The following is a 24151-nucleotide window of genomic DNA, read 5'->3' as shown; positions in this document are numbered from 1 at the left end:
CCTCCTGCACACTGTTTGCCTGTGTTTGAAATCCTTCCAGGATACTGGGGTTACTTTTTTTTTTACCAACCAGGAAGAATACATGATTGGATTCTTCTTTTTATCCCTTCTTTCCTTCCTTCCTTGCTTCCCTCCCTCCCTCCCTCCCTCCCTCACCCATCTCCCCCTCCCCCTCCTGCCCTACTCTGGAGCTCTTCTTTCCAGCAGGAGCTTGAGAATAAGATTATTATCCAATCAACTCAATAGCAGCCCATGTCAGTGTCCACATGTGCATCTGAGACGAGAAGAGATTCATTTGCGACCTGGAAACTGAAGTCTGCTTAGGTCTGTAAATATGAATAAAGCTCATTCTCCTTAATGATGAAGGTAATCTCCAATAATTTAATTGTCTTTCTTAACTAGTGGGGATAACCCATTTCTCTCCCCCCCCCCCACACACAAAACTGTGCTTCTCATAGATTGATCTTTACAAACACAGAGGAAATATGTCTTTGGTTAATTGCATTTGAAAGAGCTTCCCCCCCCCCTTTTCTTCCTTTTCTTTTTTGTATGAGAGACTCTTCTTTCTCCACCACAAATTATGTGTTTTTCTAATAAATATTGTGGTGAGCTGCTGGGGCTCTTATGGGCTAACTGTGGAAGTGGTTGGTGTGTGTGGGACGCACCCCTGGCTTGGGTTAGCTTTGGTGAAAGTTGCTGCTTTGGTTGCTGCTACAGATGAAAGGCAGTTTCTTTCTGTTGCCATTGTTTGTGGAACTTTGGTGGACCTGGAGTGGATTGTGAGACCCCCCTGCCAGTCCATCCCCTGTGAGGACAGAGCCGTTGTCTCTTTCCATGTGTCATGTGCATTTTCCAAAACATTCAGCCGTGCCTCTAAGAAAGAAGTACAGCTTCTTAAGATGGCCTAGGAATGGAGTTGTTTTCCTTTCAATATGCTTTTGGAAAGAAATTATAGATGGAAGGTAGAAATCAAGTTGTACAGAAGGACTTAAGTGTAAGCCAGGAATGCAAAGATTAGACTCACTGATTTAGTTAGGGCAAATAACTTCACTTTGTATTATTTTCTTCTTTTGAGGGAAAAAAAAGTAGATCTGTGTTGAAAGCAGTGTCTGAGGAAACCAGCTTATAACACACAGCAATTGCAGAGACAAGTTAGGTGACACCAAGAGCAAGTGTGTCTAGGCAGTCCCTTTAAAAATACCCCAAACGAGGTTATGAAACCACACAGCTTCTTTGAGGAATAACGCATCCAAGGCTAAAGCAGCCTAATTTTATTTAAGGATTTGAAGAGTAAAAAGGGATTTGTTTCTTTAAAAAAAGGAAAAAAGAACAGCCTAGTGAGGATTATTGATCAGTGAGTGATTAAACATTTGCTGGAATACAAAGCATCAGGAATTATTAACATGGACATCACAGTGGCTGGCCATTCAGCACTTGGAAATGCAAACAGCCCAGTTTCCCACTGATCCAATGGCAGCAGCCCGGAGCTCTTGATTCCCTGTGTGTCCACCTCTGTACGCCCTGCCCCTGGACAGGGATGAGGAGATGGGGTAGGGGTGAAAGGAAACTTACCTTGCTCTTTTAACTTCTGTCTGTCTGTCCCTCTGGAGCAGGCCAAGCAGAGAGCAGAGAGGGAAAGCACTGGGGAGCCTAGGAGAGGTCCTGAGGTCCAGAGAGGATCAAGAGAGCTACCGGGAAACCTCAACTACCACTTCCTCCTGTTGCCAGGGCTGTGGTCCTGTCTGCTTGCCGGCCCGCATCTGCCCCTGTGGTTCACAAGGAAAAGGCACTTGGCACTTGTACAGCCGGCCCCAGGGAGTAGGGCTGGGGCCATCCTGCCCTTTCTGGTTTTGTCTTTTTCTTCCCCATCAGGTGCCACTGGCTTTGAACCATGTAATTGCATCAATAAGCCATCTATGGGATGGGCGGTGTGTGTGTGTGTGTGTGTGTGTGTGTGTGTGTGTGTGTGTGTGTGTGTGTGTGTGTGTGTGTGTGTGTGTGTGTGAGTGTGTGTGTGTGTGTGTTTGTGTTTGGTGCTTAATTGACAAAAAGAGTCTCATACATTTTCCTGCCCAGGCTGACCTTGAATGATGAGATCTCAGATCTCTCCTCAGATCTCAGCCTCCCAAGTAGCTAGGATTACAGACATGTGCCACTGGTGCCCGACTCTGGTTACCTCTTCTTCCTTTTCTCCTGTTTCTATGGTTCCTTTCGTTCATTCCTGGCCACCTCCATCTGGTGAAGAATGTTTTAGCTGTCTTCTTCCCAATCCCTTACCCTTTCAAGAAGCCATGTGTGATATGATCACCAGATGCAATCTCTTTGATCATAAATAGGATCCCATTTTACTTCCTGAACTGCCTGCTACACAGTGGCCTCCACAAATGGTCTATCTCCCTCCATTCTCACAACAAGCCTACAATCAAAGCAGTTGTCTTTTATAAAAATTGCCTAACTGTGGGCCAGTGGCTTATACTTACAATTCTAGCTGAGATCTGAGGACCATGGTTTGAAGCCAGCTTGGGCAGGCAAATCTGAGAGCCTCATCTCCAATTAACCACCAAAAATAAAGAGCTTTATGTACAGCACCAACCTTGAGCTGCATAAAAGCTCAGGAGAAGTGCCTAGGCCCTGAGTTCAAGCTCTAGGACTGTCAGATGCACACACACGCGTGCACACACACACACACACACACACACACACACACACACACTTGTCATTTTATAGTTAAGAGATGGAGACACATGTTAAGCAGCTTGTCCAAGATTAACTCACTGACAAACAGCAAAGCTAGGGAATAGACTCATGCCTCATGGGCTCCATCAGTCAAACTTGTTCTACCTGGACTGCTGTATCAGCTGCAGAGCTCTGCCTGGTTTTTGGCAACATGAATTATGGCATCTTGAGATGGGTCGCAAATCCCTGTGTGTCACTTGGCAGGGCTGGGCCTGGTGAAGCTATCTGGGTTGCCTAGGTCTACATCATCTCAACAACAGTGATATATTCAGGTCCCAAGAGAGAGAGAGAGAGAGAGAGAGAGAGAGAGAGAGAGAGAGAGAGAGAGAGAGAGAGAGAGAGAGAGAGAGAGAGAGAGAGAGAGAGAGAGAGAGAGAGAGAGACCAGGGCCTCTTCCTTCTTCTGCTTTGGTGCAAGAGGAGCTACAGCTTCAAGGAGAGTGAAAATTTGGCTCCGGTCCCTGGGCTACTGCTGAACCAGCATTGTAGAGGCTGCTTCTGCTTAGGGATTGTCATAAATTGCTGGTCCCTGCTCCTGACAGCCAGCCAGCTGCACGATGTGTTCAGAAAGCCAATAGAAGCCACCACTGCAGAAGCCTTCCGTTTATGTTCTGATCCTCCTCATCCATCATGCCAGAAAAAGGAGTCAGTGTGACAGTCACCTTCTTCCCAAATGAGGATTCAGAGGTTAGGGGTCACATCTCAGAGGGACAGAGGGCCTTAGCTCCCTCGGGGAAGGGTGGTCACCTCCTTCTGGCACGTTTGTCAGGCATTACCTCATTCAACTCCCATTTGTTCCTGCATGTATTGAACAAGTTGCTGATGCTGAGCTACTGGTAGCAACCAGTAGTCCCTGACCTCTTCTAAAGGATTAGAAGAAACAAGTGCTCCCATTCCTCCAGAGTAGTCAGCAATAGTCTGAAAGTTTAGTTCTGAGATTGCTGCTAACCGTGTGTGTGTGTGTGTGTGCGTGTGTGTGTGTGTGTGTGTGTGTGCCCGCGTGCGCATGCCAGTACTAAAGCTTGAACTTAGAACCTTCTGCTTGCTCTTGTTCAACTTTGTTGCTCATGGCTGGTGTTCTACCACTTTATCCATACCTGTACTTTCTTATGCTGGTTAATTGGAAATAAAAGCCTCCCAGATTTGTCTGCTCAGGATTCTCAGATCTCAGCCTCCTGAATAGCTAGGATTATAGGCATGACTGTCGGCACCCAGCTTGTTGCTAATTTTTGAAGAAAAGTTCAGAAAGTCATTTTCATCCTTAGAGCCAGAACTAATCCATTGCTTTTCAAGCATGATCTCTCTCTTTACAATTGGTGATTTAAAAATAAATAAATGATCCTTAGTTATGGTGGGACATGAAACCTTTCAAAAGGCTTAGAAACCAAGCAAGGGCTGGAAGTATATCTTGATGGTAAAGCATTTGTCTAACATATATGAGGCCCAAAGTTCATCCAACAGCACAAAACCAAATAGCAGCCAAACCAAAGTTCTTCCTCCTGAGCTTTAGCCTCTCTCCAAAGTGACAGCTTTTCCTTTCTGGAAAGCAGTTTGGGGACACGTACAAAAATATGAGGGTGTTGTGTAGAACCTTGATTTTCTTAGCTAAGCCATATATTTTAGAAGCCTTTCTGTGCCAGTGAGATATGTTGAATTTATTCTTTTTAAAGAGTGTGCAGGATTATATTGTAAGGATGTGCAATACTTAATGATGCAACCCAATGGCTCTGTGTGTGTGTCAGTACTGGGGCCTAGCATTACCACTTGAGCCATAGCTCCACTTCTACTTTTTGCTGGTTAATTTGAGATAAGATCTCACAGACTTTCCTGACTGGGTTGGCTTCAAACTTTGATCTTCCGATCTCAGCTTCCAAAGTAGCTGGAATTACAGGTGTGAGCCACAGGTGTCTAGCCCCGTTTGGTATTGACAGATGCTTGTGTTTTTTTTCTTTTTCTTTTTCTTTTCTGGTTGCTTTATATGCAGCTCTACAATTTCCTAGCATACTTTAGGCTAAATGCTTAGTGAAGAAACTGCTGATTCAGAAATGTGATTTAATTTTTATAGCTGTTTCCATATTGTCTTCTGAAGCTTGAATATTCTGGTAGCATCCTACTATATGAGACTATTTTTTCCTTACAATTTTCTTTCTTTTGGCCAATCTTGCAAAACCCATTTTCTAGTATGTGGAAGGAATATCCTGCTTTCACTGTATTTGATGTCGGTATAATTTGTGGAGGGGAAGGGAAAAACAAGTTGTTTAAATAAGGATACAGGTGGACCTGTTGCAACAATGAGAAGTACAAGTTGTCATGTCGAAAATGAACTTTACAACTTGGGGGGGGAGTTAGGATGGGAAGAGAAGGGTAAACAAAGGAGGAGGCTACAATGCTTAATAAGAAATGTATTCAGTATTTTGCCCATGTAATTGTAACCCCTCTGTACAGTATTTTCGCAATAAAAAAATTCTTTTGTGCTACTATGTATGTTTGTATTCTGTCCTTTTTTGGAAGGGAGCTTAGTGAAAGTGTAATTGTTCATCTGTGTATTCAAAAAGGTATTTTTGCTTTTTTTTTTGTACAGTCTTGGGGCTTGAACTCAGGGCCTGGGAACTGTCCCTGAGCTATTCAGCTCAAGGTTAGCTATCTTTCACTTTGAGCCACAGTACCACTTCTTGTTTTCTGATGGTTTATTGGAGATAAGAGTCTCAGATACATTCCTTCATGGGCTGGCTTTGGACCTCAATCCTCATATTTCAGCCTCCAGAATAGCTAGGATTATAGGTGTGAGCCACCAGCATCTGGATTATTTTTACTTTTTAAGTTGTCTAATAAGAAAAAGGTTTTAGAGAAGAAAGTTTACCTATATGAATGTAACCAAAAGCTGCTTGGCTCTAATTGAGGAGGCCAGAAGGAAAGGTAAGAGAGTGAGAGTCATTTGATTGTAAAAACAATCTCATCTCATTATTCTATAGGGACTTGGCTTGTGATGGCCTTGATCCTTTGTGTGTTCCTGTAAGTAATGTGCTAGTCTGCTTTTCCCAGTACTTGTCCCTAATTTGCAATTGTCATAAAGCAATCGTGTTTGGGGTTGGAGGCATGGCTCAGGTGATAGAGCACCAGCCGCTGAGCAAAAACATCAGATACCCAAATTGAGTCCCAGTCTCAAAAGAAAATGCATGAGGAAAATAAAGTATTACCTGATTGAAATGTTACACATAAACATCATAATCACACAGTTTCAAATCTTCATTTAAATCATGGATCCATTTGAGTTGATTTCTTTTTTTAAAACTGCTGAGAGATAGGGATCTGATTTTATTCATCTGCAGGGAAGATATCTAATTTCTCCAGTCTCATGTATTGAAAAGATTGTCCCTTTTCCAGTGCCTGCTTGTCTTTTCTGGGCATGGTCAAAAATCACTTGGCTCTAGATGGTGGGGTTTATATATAAGCTCCATATTCAGTTCCATGCATCTAAATATGGTTTAAAATATTTTTGTACCTGACCTGGGTCTTGAATTTAGGGCATTCAGTTCCATGCATCTAAATATGGTTTTAATTTTTTTTTTGTGCCTGTCCTGGTGCTGTCCCTGAGCTTCTTTTGCTCAAAGCTAGTTCGACCACTTGAGCCACAGCTCCGCTTCCAGCTTCTTTTTGCTTCAGATTAAGATCCTCAGATCTCAGCCTTCTGAGTCTCTAGGATTAAATATATGAGCCACCAGTGCCTGGATAGTTTTTCATTTTGAATAAAAGTTTACAGAATCAAATACTTCTTTCAAGGATAATTGACTATATATATGGTAACCAACAATTTCAATTTTGTACCTTTAATAGTGTGTGTCAGCTGGGCACCGGTGGCTCACACCTGTAAGGAAGATCTGAGGATCATGGTTCAACATCAACTCAGGCAGAAAAGCAGTCTGTGAAACTCTTTATCTCCTGTTAAACACCAAAAAGCTAGAAGTGGAGCTGTGGCTCAAGTCGTAGAGTGCTAGCCTTGAGCACAAAAGCTCAGGGTCAGGGTCCAGGCCCCGAGTTCAAGTCCCAGTTCTGGCACACATGCTCCACTAAAGAGAAATAGTAGTTATTGGTCATCCCCAATACCCCTTTAATGCACAAATCCCATCTTCATCCTTTGAATCCTTCCTGTGGGTACTACATAGGTGATTACATGAATATTGGAAGCTTACTTTAGGTGAATGTCATTCTTTGCTAAGCCACAAAGACATGATTCTAACTTTATTTTCTGTGGACTTGCCTTTACATATATGTATATAATTTGTGAATAAATACATATATATGTATATAATTTAAAGTAATTATAATGTAATATATGTATAATATAATGGTATAATATAATATATGCCAATGTATATTTATACATAAATTATATAAAATTATATAAATATATAAATAAATGTGTACATAAAGTTTATGTATAAATTATATACATATGTAATTTAAAATTAAATGTAATTAAAAATTAAAATTAAAGATTAAAATATGCCTCCATCAACCATACTGTCGTTATGTGTTCTCATTTCTCTTCACTACTTTCAGACATATTGGGTGTACAACTGATTGTAGAAAACATTGTACAACAGATTCTAGAATACATTCCAGACCCAATCCTGGAAACTATTCCAGTGCCTATTCTAGAACCCATTCAAGAACATACTTTCTGGAAATGTTCTAGAACATATTTTTGGAGCTATGACCTGTTGAGTTTCTGACTTGTTTGAACCTGTATATGTCCCTGTTTCTGTATTTTCTGTCCACTCTCCTATTGGGGTCTCTCCTGTTGTCATCTTTGTGAATTTCTTCTCTTCTTTTCCCCAACTAAACCTCATGTCCATCACCTTGCTTTTTTGCTCTTGTCATCTTGGTGAAGAGCTTGTTTTTTAATATATATTTTTATTGTAAAGATACTGTACAGAGGGGTTACTGTACAGAGGTTACAGTTGCATGAGTAAGGTAATGAGTACATTTCCTATCAAGCATTGTTACCCCTCCTTTGTTTTTCCCCTACCATTCCTTTCTTCCCTACCTCCCCAACTCCTCTCCCCACTCCCCTCCCCCGTGCCTGAAGTTGTAAAGTTTGTTTGTTTTCAACATATTGTCTTGTACATCTCATTGTTACAATGAGCCAACCTCTATCCCTATTTAAGCACCTGTTTTTTCCCTTCCCCTCCCCAAATTAGAAAAATGTATATACAAGAAGTAGGACACTAGAATAAAACAGGGATTTTACCATGGGGAAGGAACAGACCAAAGAAACAAAAAAAGCACATACTACATTATAAATATGTTAAAAACAATAGCTAGAAAGAAAAAAACCCACTGTCTATCTTTGGGTTCATTTTGTTTAACATCATCTTATATGGTCATATGTATATAGCTTTTGACCTTTGCTGCATGTCCTAGACATATACCAGTTATTGCAAATAAGAGAAACCATGGGACCTATGTTTCTTTGGGCCTGACTTCACTTAATATAATTTTTTTCCAAGTCTTTCTGATGGAGGCATAGAATTCCATTGTGTGTATATATATATATATATATATATATATATATATATATATATATATATATATATACACCATGCTTCCTTGATCCATTCATCTACCGAGGGAATCTGAGTTGGTTCCATAGCTTAGCTATGTTAAATAATGCTGAGATAAACATAGTTGTGCTGGTAGCTTTAGTGTAGTTTTGTTTGTGATCATTTGGGGCCCAAAAGTGGGATTGCTGGGTCATAGGGGAGCTTTATGTGGAGTCTTTTGAGGAACTTCCATACTACTTTCCAAAAGTTGTTGAACAAGTTTCCACTCTCACTAATAATGCAATGGGCTTCCCTTCTGTCCACATCACCTCCAACATCTGTTGTTACTGGTTTTCTTGATTCTAGCCATTCTAAGTGGGGTGAGGTGGAATCTCAATGTTGTTTTGATTAACACTTCTTTTATGGCTAGAGAAATTGAGCATTTCTTCATGTGTCTATTGACCATAGTGAAGAGCTTCTTTTGGGAGTTTTCTCAGAATAGACACCACAGGAACAAACATTGAAAGGAAAACTGTTTTCTGAAATAACACTGATTTAATCTCTGCACTTCATTGACCTTTAACTTGGGAAGAGGACTCTGGGTTATAAAATTATTTTCTCTTCTCATTTAAAAGGACTGGTTTCATTTTCTTTAAAGTTTCATGAAGTTCTATTGAGTGAGCATTGGTATGTATTCAAGTGTTTTTTTTTTCTCTAGGGGAATTTTTAGCTTTTCAAATATGATTTTAATTTTAATATAATTTAAATTTTAATACAAAAATTTAAATATAATTTAATGTAATTTATTGTTGATATATTTTAATATAACTTTAATGTGTTGTACAGAGGGTCTACCATTTCATAAGTCAAGTAATGAGTACATTTCTTCTTTTGGACACTGTCACCCCTTCCTTTACTTTCCCTGTTTCCCCCTCCCATCCCTCCCCACAAGTTATATGTCATTTTCCAGATAGTGTCTACTGAATTGCATGAGTCCATTTGTTTATTCTCCTTTCCTCCCTTTCTGGTCCTTTCTTTACTCACCTCACAGAAGAAAAAAAAAAAAAGCAAAAATACCATCACCACCAAAAACAACATTTGTATCTTTTGTTCTTCATCTGGAGAAATGAGAAATTTCTTTGATCATTGATTGTTGAGCACTAGCCTTGACTTAAGCCTGTTTTATCCTGTACTGATCTTTGTTTTTGTTGTTGTCTGTTGTGGGGCTTGAGCTCAGGGCCTGGACACTGTCCCAGAACCTTTTTGTGCTCACAGCTAGTGCTCTACCACTTGAGCCACAGCACCACTTCTGGGTTTTTGAGTTTTAGAGATAAGAGGCTGACAGGGACTTTGCTGACTAGGTTGGCTTTGAACAATGATCCTCAGATCTCAGCCTCCTGAGTACCTAGGATTACAGGCGTGAGCTTGTAATTATAGCTCAGCTTGTGCTGAGCCTCTCACTGTGGAAACTCAGGTTATTTCCTTATAGGAAAGAATTAGAAAATATTCTGTGATTACTGCCTTTCTATTCTTCCCTCATTTCTGTATCAGACTTCCTGTTACACAGGTGCTGGAATTTCTGGATGGATTATCTGTGTTTCTAGTATTTTCTTCCTTGTTATCCATTGTTTAGTCTTTTATGTATTTATATTTGATAGATTATCTTCTACTCTGTCTTATGATCCTTAGGTTTTTATTTCTCCAATCACATCCTTATTTTCCAAGAGTTCTTTCAGCTTTGTTATGACTCTTTTAATAGAATCATATTTTAACTTTATGGATTCAGTGTCTCTGGCTGCTCTCTCTCACAGGCTAAGGACAGATTTTGTTTTTCTCTTTCAGTTTTTCATCTTCCTGAATAGCATTTGTTCCTCTCTCCTCTCACCTCTGACACCTCCAAAGTATGTTTCCTATCTTCTCTTTTTCTGTTGTCGTTCTTTTCTCTTACATCAATCTTCTTTGGTTGTCTGCTTTCATTTAAGCATGGGTACCAATGACAGGGTTCATCCAGACCTTTTTGTGTGCATGTATGTTTGCATTTTATGATGATTGGTTGGGCTGACTTAGGAGAATTCTGAGGGGTATTTTCTTCTTGAAGTCTTTTCTCTGTGAGATGTTTGGGTTCTGCAGAAAACAATTTCTCATATCTTGCTAGAAAATGTGGCTATCTCTGCTTTGGTATTCCAATTAGAAAAAAATGCGAAGCCCAGCGCTGGTGGTTCACACCTGTAATCCTAGCTACTCAGGTGGCTGAGATCTGAGGATCTCAGTTCAAAGCCAGCCCAGGCAGGAAAGTCCTTGAGACTCTTATCTCCAATAAACTACTCAGAAAACCAGAAGTGGTGCTGTGGCTCAAGTGGTAGAGCGCTTGCCTTGAGCTGAAAAGCTGAGGGACAGCACCCAGGTTCAGAGTTGAAACCCCACGATGACAAAAAAAATAAGACAGAAGGAAAGAAATGCTAGAGTCTCAGCAACCTCAGGTTTCCTTATCTACTCTGAGTTCTTGTTTTTATTCATGCTTCAGAATCAATTGTCAGCATGGTTTGGGGCACAACTCCCCTAAGTTAGGGAAGACGTGTGGAATGGTTTTTCTTCTTTTTTCCCCCAAGTATTTTTTATTATGAAATTTTTCAACCTTTTTTTTGCTGATCCTGGAGCTTGATCTCAGGGTCTGCTTACTGTCCTTTAGCTCTTTTGCTCAAAGCTGGTGTTCTACCACTTAAGGCAGACCTCTACTTCTATCTTTGTGTTGGTGCATTGGAGATAAGATTCTCTCTAATTTTTGGCTTAGACTGGCTTTGAACCATGACCCTCAATATCTCTGCCTCCTGCATAGCTAGGATTACAGATGTTAGCCACTGATGCCTAACAATTGTGTTTTATATGCCAACTCTTGGATCCTTTCACCCCTTTAAGTTTTATACATAAACCCTTACAATCTCCAATTTCCATACAGGCACAGAGAGGCAGTTTTACACAAGAAGAGATTCATGTCATGGAGGCAAGGAGGAGGATACGGGAATGGAGTCTGGATCCTGGCAGGTAATAGCTATTTCAGATCGAATTGTAGAATAAATGAGCACATTTATTCTCACATGTTGGGATGACCAAAATGATGAGTGTTTGGGGGAAAATAGGAGGCTCCAACTGACCACTCCTCCAAGAGATTTCCATTTGCCTGAGGCACTGGATATTATATTTGCAGTCCAATGATAATGGGGTCAACATGGATAATATTCATAATGGTGGGCATTCATCTGTAGTCTGACCTCTGGACACCTCCAGAATCAGAACAGATTTGCTCAAATGAGTTCTAGATTTAGTCCTTATCCAGATGTCATACAGAGTCCCCCAAAGTGCTGAAATCAGGAGCAGACCCAGTTTAAATAAAGCAGTATCCTATGTCCATTGATGCCTGAAAAGTCATAATTCCACATATACGCAGGTTGATAAAAGGAGTCATACAGACGCAATCAGCCAGAAACACACCTTTACTGCGCGTTCAGAAGCCCAACAGCTCCAATTATAGGCCAGTTCAGGACATGAGAGAAGTAAATAAAAGAGTAATGGACATTCATTCAACTGTGCCAAATCCTTATACTTTGCTGAGTTCCTTACCTCTGGATAGGAAATGGTATTCAGTCCTGGACTTAAAAGATGCCTTTTTCAGCCTTCCCCTGGCCCTGAAAAGACAGGTATTGTTTGCATTTGAGTGGTATGATCCTGAGGGAGGCATCAGTGGACAGCTAATCTGGACTAGACTTCCCCAGGGATTCAAAAATTTCCCTACTCTGATGAAGCACTTCATGAAAACCTACATGAGTATCGGGAAAGGAACCCAGGGGTGAGTCTGTTGCAGTATGTTGATGATCTACTGATAGCCACTAAGACCAAATTAGAATGCAGAGAAGGAACTGCCAATCTGTTACAAACTCTGGAAGGGCTGGGGTATCGGGCATCGGCTAAGAAAGCCCAGCTTTGTAAACCAGAAATACAGTATTTGGGATATATCCTCAGAGATGGGCAGAGGTGGCTGACTGAGGCAAGGAAAGAGACTGTGTTAAAGATACCCTCTCCAAAAACTCCAAAGCAAGTGAGGGAGTTTCTGGGGACTGCAGGATTCTGCAGACTGGATACCAGGCTTTGCAGAAATAGCCCATCCCCTGTATGAGGCCACAAAACTAAAAGAAAATAACTTTATTTGGATTGATGCACAACAGCAGGCCTTTGAACTTCGGAAACGACTCCTCTTGCAGGCCCTAGCATTGGCCTTGCCAGATGTATATAAACCTTTTACCCTTTTTTGTGGATGAAAAGGAGGGAGTGGCTAAGGGAGTGCTAACCCAGAAGCTGGGACCATGGAAAAGGCCTGTATCCTATTTATCAAAAAGGCTGGACACTGTGGCAACTGGATGGCCACCATGCTTAAGAATAATAACAGCAGTGGCTCTCCTGGTTAAAGATGCCACAAAAATAACGCTGGGACAGCCCCTGACTGTGGCCACTCCCCATGCTCTGGAAGGAGTTCTTAAGCAACCACCTGATAGATGGGTAAGCAATGAGACGATGACCCATTATCAGGCTTTCCTGCTCAACTCAGGACACTTAACCTTTTGCATGCCAACTTCCCTCAACCCAGCTACTCTACTGCAAGATCCTGACTACGAGCAGCCGCTACATCAATGTGAGGAAATACTAGCTCATGTCCATGGGACCAGAGCAGACCTACAAGACCAACCACTGCAGAATCCTGACCTGACCCGGTACACCGATGGAAGCAGTTTCATCAGGGATGGACACAGATATGCGGGAGCTGCAGTGACCACGGAAGATCAGGCAGTATGGGCCGAAGCATTGCCCAGAGGGACCTCAGCCCAGTGAGTGGAGCTAGTAGCATTAACAAAAGCCTTAAACGTGGCTGGACGGAAAAGAATGAATGTCTACACAGACAGTCGGTATGCTTTTGCAACAACCCATATACAGGGAACTATATATCAAGAAAGAGGCCTGCTAAAAGCAGAGGGAAAATCTATTAAAAATAAGGAAGAGATTTTTGGGACTGCTTAGAGTTGTGTGGGAGCCAGTACAGCTGGCCATCATGCACTGTCCAGGGCATCAAAAAGGGGACACCAACACAGCGAAAGGCAACAGATTGGCCGATCAGACTGCTAGACAAGCAGCAGCTGGAAAATTAATCACCTTGGTGGCCAGACACATACATCCTGGACCTAGAATGCTACCAGTAAAGGCAGAGGAATGGGCATCAAAACTTCCTTCCTATGGCCCCAAAACTAGATGGATGGTGGCACCTAGCTCACGCAAAATTTTTAATTCTCCGAGTTCTAGGACTACAGATGTTAAAAAGAATTCTCCATGCCTCACACATGGGAACCAGGAGGATGCAGGACTTGCTAAGAGGCTCGAAAATCAAGATAAGAGAAGGAAATGGACTAATAGAAGACATTGTTAAAAAATGTAGAGCATGTCAGCTAACTAATGCCAGAAGGGGAGAGGAAGTTAATGGAAGCCGAATAAGGGTGACTAGGCCAGGGAAGTGGCTTTCACTGAACTTAAGAAAGGAAAGTTTGGTTATAAGTATTTACTAGTGTTTGTAGACATCTTTTCAGGATGGACTGAGGCTTTCCGAACCAAGCAAGAGACTGCGGGAATAGTGACCAAGAAGATTGTAGAGGAAATTCTCCCAAGATATGGGTTTCCTGCAGTAATACGGTCGGACAATGGAACAGCCTTTGTATCCAAGGTAAGTCAGGGAATAGCCACTGCACTGGGGACAGATTGGAAATTGCACTGTGCTTATAGACCCCAGAGTTCAGGACAGGTTGAAAGAATGAATCGGACACTAAAAGAGACCTTGACTAAATTAGCCTTGGAGACTGGCGCAGACTGGGTGACCCTTCCTCCCTTGGCCCTGTTCAGAGTTAGGAACTCTCCTTACCAGTTAGGATTGACTCCCTTTGAGATCATGATTGGCAATCCACCTCCAATGATCCTTAGTCTCCAATCAGAATTATTGGCTGAGCTAGGTAATGGAGACTTAATAACCACTGTTCCGTCCTTGCAGAAGGTGCAAGGAGAAATCTGTCCTAAGATAAAAGCCATTTATGAATCTGCTTCTATACCCACTCCTCACTCTTTCAGGCCTGGGGACTGAGTCCTGGTCAGAAGGCATCACCCAAGGACACTGGAGCCCAGGTGGAAAGGGCCATACATGGTGATTCTGACCACTCCTACAGCTTTAAAGGTGGACGGAGTAACTGCATGGATCCACCACACCCATGCCAAGCCAGCTGATCCCTTCAATCCTGAGGAGGAGGACCAGCAGCATCTTCAGTGTCAGCATGGAGGGTGTGCCTCACCCAAGCAACCCACTAAAATTGAAGATCAGAAGATTGTCCAAGGACTGATTCTACTATTGATAAGCACTGTGGTAAAGGGAATTAACCCTTCTGCCCCTTACCAACTATGTTGGCTGGTGAATCCTAAATGGGCAAACCTATCCCTGTGGCAACAACAGAAGCCCCACTTAATACCTGGTGGCCAGACTTAACAATAGACTTATGTGATTTAGCAATTGGGAGTTGGGATATTCCCTACCATTATGACCCTAGCAAACTGCCTGAATGCAATGGCCAAACAACTCGTACAGCAACAAAAAGACATTGTAACTCACATGGACTAGACAACAGGCCAGGAGGATGTGCAACCCCAGCCAGAAGATATTACTTAGGGAGATGGCCTATCTATGTCTGTCCTAGGGATGGGAGGAGCCCAGATCTTGCAAAAAGGTGTGGTTATGAACAAGACTATTTTTGCAAAGAATGGGGTTGTGAAACCACAGGAGATGGACATTGGAAGCCGTCCTCTAACTGGGACCTTATTACTATGGCTAGAAAATGGACCTATCAGGGTGAAAAAAATTGTGGAGCAATTCTAGATGGACCGTGCAAAGAATTCCGGTGTAATCCTCTAACTATTACGTTTACTGAGAAAGGGAAACAATTTTGGTTGGGCCCAAGGAAGGACATGGGGACTGAGGCTACATAAGGATGATTATGACCATGATTAATTTTCAGAATAAACCTTAGACAAGAAGTCATTAGAATCGCCCCAGTGGGCCCTAACCAGGTTATTCAGCCTATTCGGCCTGAGAAAGCCCCACCTGCACCACCCCAACCTGAAAACGTAACTACCCTATAGTTACAGAGTAACACACTACATTAGTAGGGCAGCCACCCCCAGAAAAGTAGAACCAGTGGACCTAGTACTAGCATTGCCTAAAAATCCACGAATAGAATTGGTTATAGGTTCCTTTGCATTATTAAATGCCTCTACCTCAGAATTAACTAACTCTTGTTGGCTATGCTATGACACTGTTCCACCTTATTATGAGGGGATAGCAGTGGTAGGTAATGTAACGAGGTCTGTGAACCAAAATGAGTGCAGATGGACTAGTCAAGTTGGATTAACAATGGGCTGAGTTACAGGTCAAGGGATCTGCATAGGTGAAGTACCTCAGGATATGAACTGGATAACCAACAAAATCATAAAACAGCCTGAGAAGGGGAATGAACAGATGAAATATTTGATCCCTCCTAGCAATACATGGTGGGTGTATAATCAATCTGGACTAACTAGTTGTGTGCATATAAGTTATAATGAATGCAGGGGAATATTGTGTGATGATAAGATTGTTACCAAGACTTTTTTTTTACCATAGTAATGAGGAATTTTTAGGTTTATATGAAGCTCCAAAATTTAAGAAAGATAGATATAAATGAGAGCCTTTCACAGCTATTACAATTAGCCTGCTGTTAGGTGCAAGCATTGGAGGGTTAGGATCAGGAATAGCGGCTTTAACAAGACAGGAACAGCATTATTCAGCCATGAGGGAATCAGTAGATGAGATTAAAAGAATAGAAAGCTCAATTTCCCACTTGCAAGATTCTTTAACCTCTTTAACAGAGGTGGCCTTACAGAATAGAAGAGGACTAGACTTACTATTTTTACAACAAGGTGGACTATGAGTTGCATTAGGAGAAGAATGCTGTTTTTATGTAAATCACTCAGGGGTAGTAAAAAATAACATGGCAAAAGTTAGGGAAGGATTAGAAGAATGAAAGAAAAAGTAAGAGGCTGGACAAGGATCGTTTGAATCATGGTTTAATTTTTCTCCTTAGTTAACTACCTTAATTTCTACATTAATTGGACCCTTGCTTATATTACTGCTATTGCTTACTGTTGGGCCTTGCTTGCTAAACAGATTGTTACAATACAATTAATGGTACAACACACCTATACTCCTGTAAACACATCTGATGTTGAAACTGAGATGTAATGTCATCAAGATTGATAACTGTGCCAAAACTCAAGGGGGGAATGTAAGAACCAAACTAAAGCCATATTGTGACAGCTTCTAAAGTTGACTTGTGTCAGTCTCTAATTCCTGTTCTGAGTTAATGTTGCAAAGGTTGCAAAAATGAGCTGAATAATAACATGTTTGTGCAAAATTTTTGAGAACTGTTTTTTAAAGATTGCAGAACACCCAAGAACAAGATGGTTTCGCGACCCAGTCAGCAGAAGATTAACCACAAGAGTTGTCTGCCTTGATGGTTCAAGCAGACACCTGGTCCCTGACCGATCACAATCGAACTTGTCCCTAAACCATAGCATTGCTGTAATTTTGTGTTTTTTGCCTTCTGCGGGTATGGGACGAGGCCCAAGCCTTGGCTTGTTGAATAAACCTTGCATTTTGCAGTTCGGGTTGCCTGGTCTCTCAGTGGTTGTTGGAGGATCTCTAGGACTTGGGTATAACACCTTCAATTGGGAAAGGAAAAGAGGAGTAACAATGGTGGGAGGGATAGTGGCAAGTGCTTTGCTAGGGCATGCCTGTGTGCAGCTGAGTGGCCACCCATGATTCATGGACATACCTCAGCCTCCAAGACACCATCTGGCATCCTGGGAATAGCTCCATTCCATCCCTACTCTTCCTGAGTTGTGTTCCTTGGGCCACACTTCTGAGGGGACAGTGCTGTCAGCTGACAGTTTGGTACCATAGACCGTGCCCAACAGCCATGCTAAGGACATTCAGGTTGTGTCCACTGGACTTACTGACCCTGTGTCCATCCCAGGATCACATGCCTGGCCACAGCATGTTTAACTCCTTTCCACATTCTGGGTCTACTTCCCCTTCACACCTCAGGAACTGCACAAGCCAGGAACACATAGGGCTTCTCACACAGACACTTGTGACTTCAGTGGTAAACTCCCAAGCCTCTTGCTGCCCATTGGGTCTGGGATTTGAGGCAATGAGTAGGGCCAGATCCCCATGTCCACTGCATGAGGGATCATTCCCAATGAACACCTGAAGTTTCAGACTTAACGGCTCCCATCTGCGGTTGTTTAAACAACATCTCTATATGGGCACTGTCATGAATAGGACTTTGTAACTGGGTGGCAGTGGCTCATGCCTGCAATCTTAGATACTCAGGAGGCTAAGATATGACATGTATGACACCAGACTGAGCAGGAAAATCTATGAGACTCATATCTAATTAACCACAGAAAGCTTGAATTGGAGCTGTGGGCCAAGGGGTAGAGTGTTATCCTTGAATGAGTAAGCTGAGGGACAGCACTCAGGTCATAAGTTCAAGCCCTAGTTAGGCAGGTGGTGGGGATCGAGAGGTGGAGTAAATAGTTAGCAAGGCTTAAGATAAGCTCTTGTTTGTAAAAGTGGGGTTGCTGGGTCATAGGGGAGTTCTATGTGAAGTCTTTTCAGGAACCTCCATACTGCTTTCCAAAGTGGTTGAACATGTTTACACTTCCACTAACAATCAAGTAAGGTTCCCTTCTGTCCACATCCCCTCCAGCATCTGTTGTTGTTAGAGTTCTTATAGCCATTGTAACTGTGGTGAGGTGGTATCTCAATGTTGTTTTGATTTGGATTTCTTTTATGGCTAGGGAGGTTGAGCATTTCTTCATGTGTCTATTGGCCATGCTTCTTTCTTCTTCAGAGAAGTTTCCCTTCAAGTCTTTAGCCTACTTATTTATTGGGCAGTTGTTTCTTTGAGGATTTGTTGTTTGGGGATTTAATTTTTTGAGTTCTAACTATATTTTAGATATGAGACCCTTGTCCATTGTATGGCTAGTGAAGATCTTCTCCCAATCTGTGGGCTTTCTATTGATTTTGCTAGCTATGTCCTTTGCCATGAAGAAGCTCTGCAACTTCTTGCAATCCCATTTGTCCAAACTTTCTTTGATTTGTTGTGTTTCCAGTTCTCTATTAAGAAAATTTCGGCCTGAGCCAAGGAGGCCTAGGGTTTCTCCTATAAAGGCTTGGAAATAATTATATTAAGTGAAGTAAGCCAAGCCCAAAGAAACATAGGTCCCATGGTTTCCCTTATTTGCAATATCTAGTATATGTATGAGTCAAGCAGGAAAGGTCAGATAATGTGATGTTAGGAAAATGAACCCTTAGATATGTATTCAAATGTTTTTTTCTTTCATGCATTTGTTTCTAACTCATTTATAAGATTATTTCTTTGTAGCTTTGTATATCCCTCCCCCACAGTATAACCCCTGCTTTCACTATATTTGATGTCAGTATAATTTGTGGAGGAGATGGGGAAACACAAGTCATTTAAGGATACAGGTGGACCCGATGCAATTATGAGAAGTACAAGTTGTCATGTCAAAAATGAACTTTACAACTTTGGTGTGTGTGGGGGGGATTGGGTGGAGGGGTGGGGGGAGGCTAGGAAGGGATGTAAAGGGAAAACAAAGAGGAGGCTGCAATGCTTGATAAGAAATGTACTCATTATCTTGCCCATGTAATTGTAACCCCTCTGTAGAGTATGTTCACAAAAAATAAAAATTAAAATTAAAAAAAAAGAATTGAAGACCCAGAAAAAATAAAATAAAATAAATACACTGAGATCGTGCAACATTCACAGACCTAATAAAAATACTAAGGATTTTGAAAAAAAAAAAAAAAGATAAGCTCATTATCGAAAAGGAGAAAGGCATTAAGAAAAACTAGTATGAAGAACAGGAATGAAGAACGACATACCATCATTGGGTATCCTACAAACAATACCAATAGCTCCAAACATTAAACACCATGGGAAAATGTCTAGAGGTTACAAAAACTGACTTCAGAAATTTCAGAACATCTGTATGTCTTTGATTACTAATGCATGATATCCTTTTAAAAATAGAAGAACTGTGGTCCACATTTGACTTCTTGATGAATTCTACTAAATATCTATGAAATGAAACTTGTAAGATGAATTTCAAAGTTACATTGGTTAATGGTTATGTAAAGAGACAGACATATTGATGAACATAGACAAGACAGCCAGGCCTCAGGGGCTTTTTTTTTCTTTTTGTCAGTCATGAGGCTTGAACTCTGGGCCTAGGAGCTGTCCCTCAGCTCTTCAGCTCCAGGCTAGTGCTCTACCACTTGAGCCACTTCTGGTTTTCTGATGGTTACCTGGATATAAGAATCCCGCAGACTTTCTTGTCCAGGCTGGCTTTGAACCGAGATCCTCAGAACTCAGCCTCCTGAGTAGCTAGGATTACAGGTGTGAGCCACCAGCACCTGGCCCCAGGGGCTTTTACCTGTCATTTTAGCTCTTCAGGGGTGGGGTAGGAGAGCTTAGGATCACCACTAGGAATCAGCCTGGACAGGAAAGTTCATGAGACACTTACCTCCCATGAACTACAAAAAGGCCTGAAGTGAAGCTGTGGTTCAATGGTTAAGTACTGGCTTTCAGGAGAAATGAAAGGACAATGCTCTGAGTTCAAGCTCCTGCAGTGGCACAAAGCAAAACAAAACAGAGAGCAAAGTAAAAAAAAATAAATAGTGGAAAATGTGTGCTTATGTAGACCTCTGACATAAGGGCTAGAGAGGCCTACGACAAATCTTGGCAAAGTCACCTATGCCAGTACACTGGCAGGGCTGACCATGGCCAGTGCATGGTCCCTGAACTAAAGGCAGAGGTCCAGAAGCAGAGGTCCAGCTCCTGAGTAGCTAAGATTAAGAGCACCAAGCTAGGAAATAAACTAGGATTTGAGCCAGAATTAAGTGCAACAAAGGGATTAAGTGCAGCAAATCCATCTGCCCAGCTCTCAGTCTCTAGGATAATAACCTTCTGTCCTTCAGGGTTCTGAAAGGTCAAACTTTTAGAAATTTGCTTCCTAAGCCTTATGTGATAAGAAGTTACTTGTAGATTTCTTAAGCATCTAGAAGCATAAAAGAGACATCATTAACCAACCCTGGGTTCAAATGACATTTTCAGGATCCATCCCATAGCTGTGTTAGCAGGAAGAACTCTTCAATGTAACAGTATATTTCAAGAATAGAGAAGATGGGCTGGGGAAGGTGGCTCAGTGGTAGAGTGTTTGCCTTGCATGCATGAGGCCCTGGGTTCAATTCCTCTGTACCACATAAGAAAAAAGCCAGAAGTGGCGCTGTGGCTCAAGTGGTAGAGTGATACCCTTGAGCTGAAGAGTTGAGGGACAGCACCCAGGCCCAGAGTTCAGGCCCCACAACGGGATCCCCCCCCCCCAAAAAAAGAACAAGTTTCACAAAGGCAGAATGGGTGCAGAGATCTAGGTCTGCAAGATTAGGGGGCAGAATTACAGGTTCAAAACAGAAGCAGGCTGTAAAAGCAACTTAATTGGTTACAAGGACAGCATTGGCAGGAAACTGAAAAATTTGTTACAGAGTTACACAAGAAGTCAGGCTTTTTCTCAGCCTGTTAAAGTAATGAGTTTAATTAAAATGCCTCCCTCAGGTTCTGGGAAAGCCTCAGGCTATCATTAGGTTAACAATAGTGAGGTAGTTCACTGGAGCAGAAGCCTTCAAGGGCCCTGCTCTCTGGCCTTTGGGAATTGGTGTTTTACTGTAAGTCAGATTTGAAAGCCTGTCCTCTAACTGTGCTAGTATCTTTTTTTTTTTTTAATTTTATTTTATTTTATTTGAGAACATACTGTACAGAGGGGCTAAAATTACATGGGCAGGATAATGCATACATTTCTTACCAAGCATTGCAGCCTCTTCCTTTGTTTACCCTTCACATCCCTTCCCAGCCTCCCCCCTCCCCCCACCCAATTATACCCCCCTCCCCCCCCCCACACCGACATTGTAAAGTTGGTTTTGACATGACATTTTGTACTTCTCATTGTTGCAACAGGTGCACCTGAATCCTTAAACGACTTGTTTGTCCCCATCTCCTCCACATGTTATACTGACATCAAATATAGTGAAAGCAGGGGTTACACTGTGGGGGAGGGACATACAAAGCAACAAAGAAATAATCTTATAAATGTGTTAGAAACACATGCATGAAAGAAACGAAGACATTAAAATACATATTTAAGGGTTCATTTTCCTAACATCACATTATCTGACCTTTTCCGCTTGACTCATACCTATACTAGATATTGCAAATAAGGGAAACCATGGGACCTATGCTTCTTTGGGCCTGGCTTACTTCACTTAATATAATTTTTTCCAAACCTTTCCATTTCCTAACAAATGGGGAAATGTCATTCTTTCTGAAGGAGGCATAGAATTCCATTGTGTATATATACCACATTTTCTTGATCCATTCATCTACTGAGGGGCATCTGGGTTGGTTCCATATCTTAGCTATGGTAAATAATGCTGCAATAAACATAGTTGTGCTGGTAGCTTTAGTGTGATCTTGTTTGTAAACATTTGGGTAAATGCCCAAAAGTGGGATTGCTGGATCATAGGGGAGATCTATGTGAAGTCTTTTGAGGAACCTCCATACTGCTTTCCAAAGTGGTTGAACAAGTTTACATTCCCACCAACAATGAAGTAAGGTTCCTTTCTGTCCACATGCCCTCCAGCATCTGTTGTTGTTAGAGTTCTTGATTTTTGCTGTTCTAACTGGAGTGAGGTGATATCTCAATGTTGTTTTTATTTGCATTTCTTTTATGGCTAGGGATGTTGAACATTTCTTCATGTGTCTAGTATCTTTTCCTTCCTTGATCCTGTAAACCATTGGAATGGGTGTATTACAAACATGTTTAGAATTATAGATTATTTGAATTCTAACCTAACTACTTTGCTTCCTTCCTTCCTTCCTTTCTTCCTTCCTTTCCTCCCTCCCTCCCTCCCTCCCTCTTTCCTTCCTTCCTACCTTCCTCTCTCCCTACCTTCTTTCTTCCCTCCCTTCCTTCTTTCCTTCCTTCTTTTTTTTTTAATCTTTCAGAGCTCTACCATTTGAGCCACATCTCCACTTCCGGTTTTCTAGTGGTTAATTGGAGCTAAAAGTTTCATGGACATTCCTGCCCAGGATGGCTTCAAACCATGAGCCTCCTGAATAGCTAGAAATACAGTTGTGAGCCACCAGTGCACAGCTTGCATAATTCTTAAATAAATTGGCTACTTAAATATGTCTATCATCCTGAAGCGATCTGAAGGTATTGACAGCTTCGTGAAGGTACTATCAAAAGCCTTCCAAACCAAGCAACACCGGTTTGATACAGCATGTTTGTTGCTTGGAGGATTGTCATTGATTCCTGGAGCTCACAGCTCATTAAATGGGAAGAAGAAAGATGCAGGAGATGAAATGTAAGAGCAAGTACATAGCAAATATCTCAGCTTTGATATTAAAATGAAGTTTGGACTCTGTAGCAAAGGAGTACTTATGGATGTAAAACTATGTTTTGTGAAAAGATTTCCAAAATGAGTAACTATTTGATGCAAATCATTTAAATAATCTTAGCTGATATTGTAAGACATTTGCATTTTTGAAGCCCACAATTTCATCTTAAAATGTTTTTTAAATCATTCCAATATCATCAAATATATCATAGATTTTATGAATCAGGTATAGAGAAAAAACAAAATAACAGAAAAAGGATAAAAGAATGCTTTGCATTTGACCATTCTAGGATGGTATTTATTAGTTTAGAGTAAATCTTTTGAGTAGAGTGTATCTATTTCCCTGGGGTCAGTGCATCACAGAAAGCTGGGGAGGAAAACACACAGAACCTGACAGTGGATTTCCATTTGTCTCATGGGAAATGGTGCTTTAAATTTTGTGACAAAGTCTGATACTGTGATGGAAATTTGATTTTTATGACAGTACTACCAAATTATCTTTCTCAAAGCAGAAAAAAAAATGTGTCCCTTTCAGGATGTTTTTTGTCTTTTTTTTTTTTTTTTTTTTTTTTTTTGGTACTGGGGATCGAACCCAGGACGTTGCACTTACTAGGCAAGTGCTTTTGCCACTGAGCTACATCCCAGCCCTCCTTTCAGGATGTTGATGAAACTTATTATTAGGAGATAAGGAAACATGACTGCTTGTTTTCATAGTGTTAAAAACAGTGATGTTTACTCTATACACTTAGGAGTTACACTTTGGTAATATCATCCCACATTGAATTATTGTTTTTAGTTGTTATTGTTTTCCTAGCTGTGCTAGTTTATTATGTTGTCTATCTTCCTTTATTAAGAGAGAAAAATAAGAGAAAGAAAATCATTTATAATCTCAGTAAAACAAGATAGGAAAGATAGAAATCATTTATAGTAATGTACATTAGGCTTTTAGAAGATTTTTTATAGCTCAAAAATTGTATCCCAGTACATTTTAATACTTTTAGATTTAGAAAAGTATAAATAATATAATTAAACATTTGATGCAATTATGAGGAGCAAAACTACTCAAATAATGTATCATTTCTGAAAGGCAGACATTGTAAAACACATCCTCACTGTCATATAACTTCTCAAAATCTGATCAACTTAATTGTTTTATTGTTAAAAGTACTTTATTTGTACACATTTAACACATGGGAGCTGAGGAAGCTATGATTTTT

The 24151-nt window shown here is 41.2% G+C and overlaps 1 long non-coding RNA gene across 1 annotated transcript; it reads left to right on the top strand.

The window, feature by feature from the left end:
• Nucleotides 1-13724: 13724 nt before the first annotated feature.
• LOC138822657 (uncharacterized) lies at nucleotides 13725-17056 on the top strand. The gene is made up of 2 exons (XR_011370603.1): nucleotides 13725-14039; nucleotides 14438-17056. It is a non-coding gene; the product is annotated as an uncharacterized lncRNA (long non-coding RNA).
• Nucleotides 17057-24151: the final 7095 nt, after the last annotated feature.

This window comes from Dipodomys merriami, unplaced genomic scaffold (genome assembly GCF_024711535.1).
Source record: "Dipodomys merriami isolate MVZ:Mamm:240054 unplaced genomic scaffold, mDipMer1.0.p SCAF_1139, whole genome shotgun sequence".
Taxonomy (NCBI): domain Eukaryota; kingdom Metazoa; phylum Chordata; class Mammalia; order Rodentia; family Heteromyidae; genus Dipodomys; species Dipodomys merriami.
This window is presented reverse-complemented; position numbering and strand designations above follow the sequence as displayed.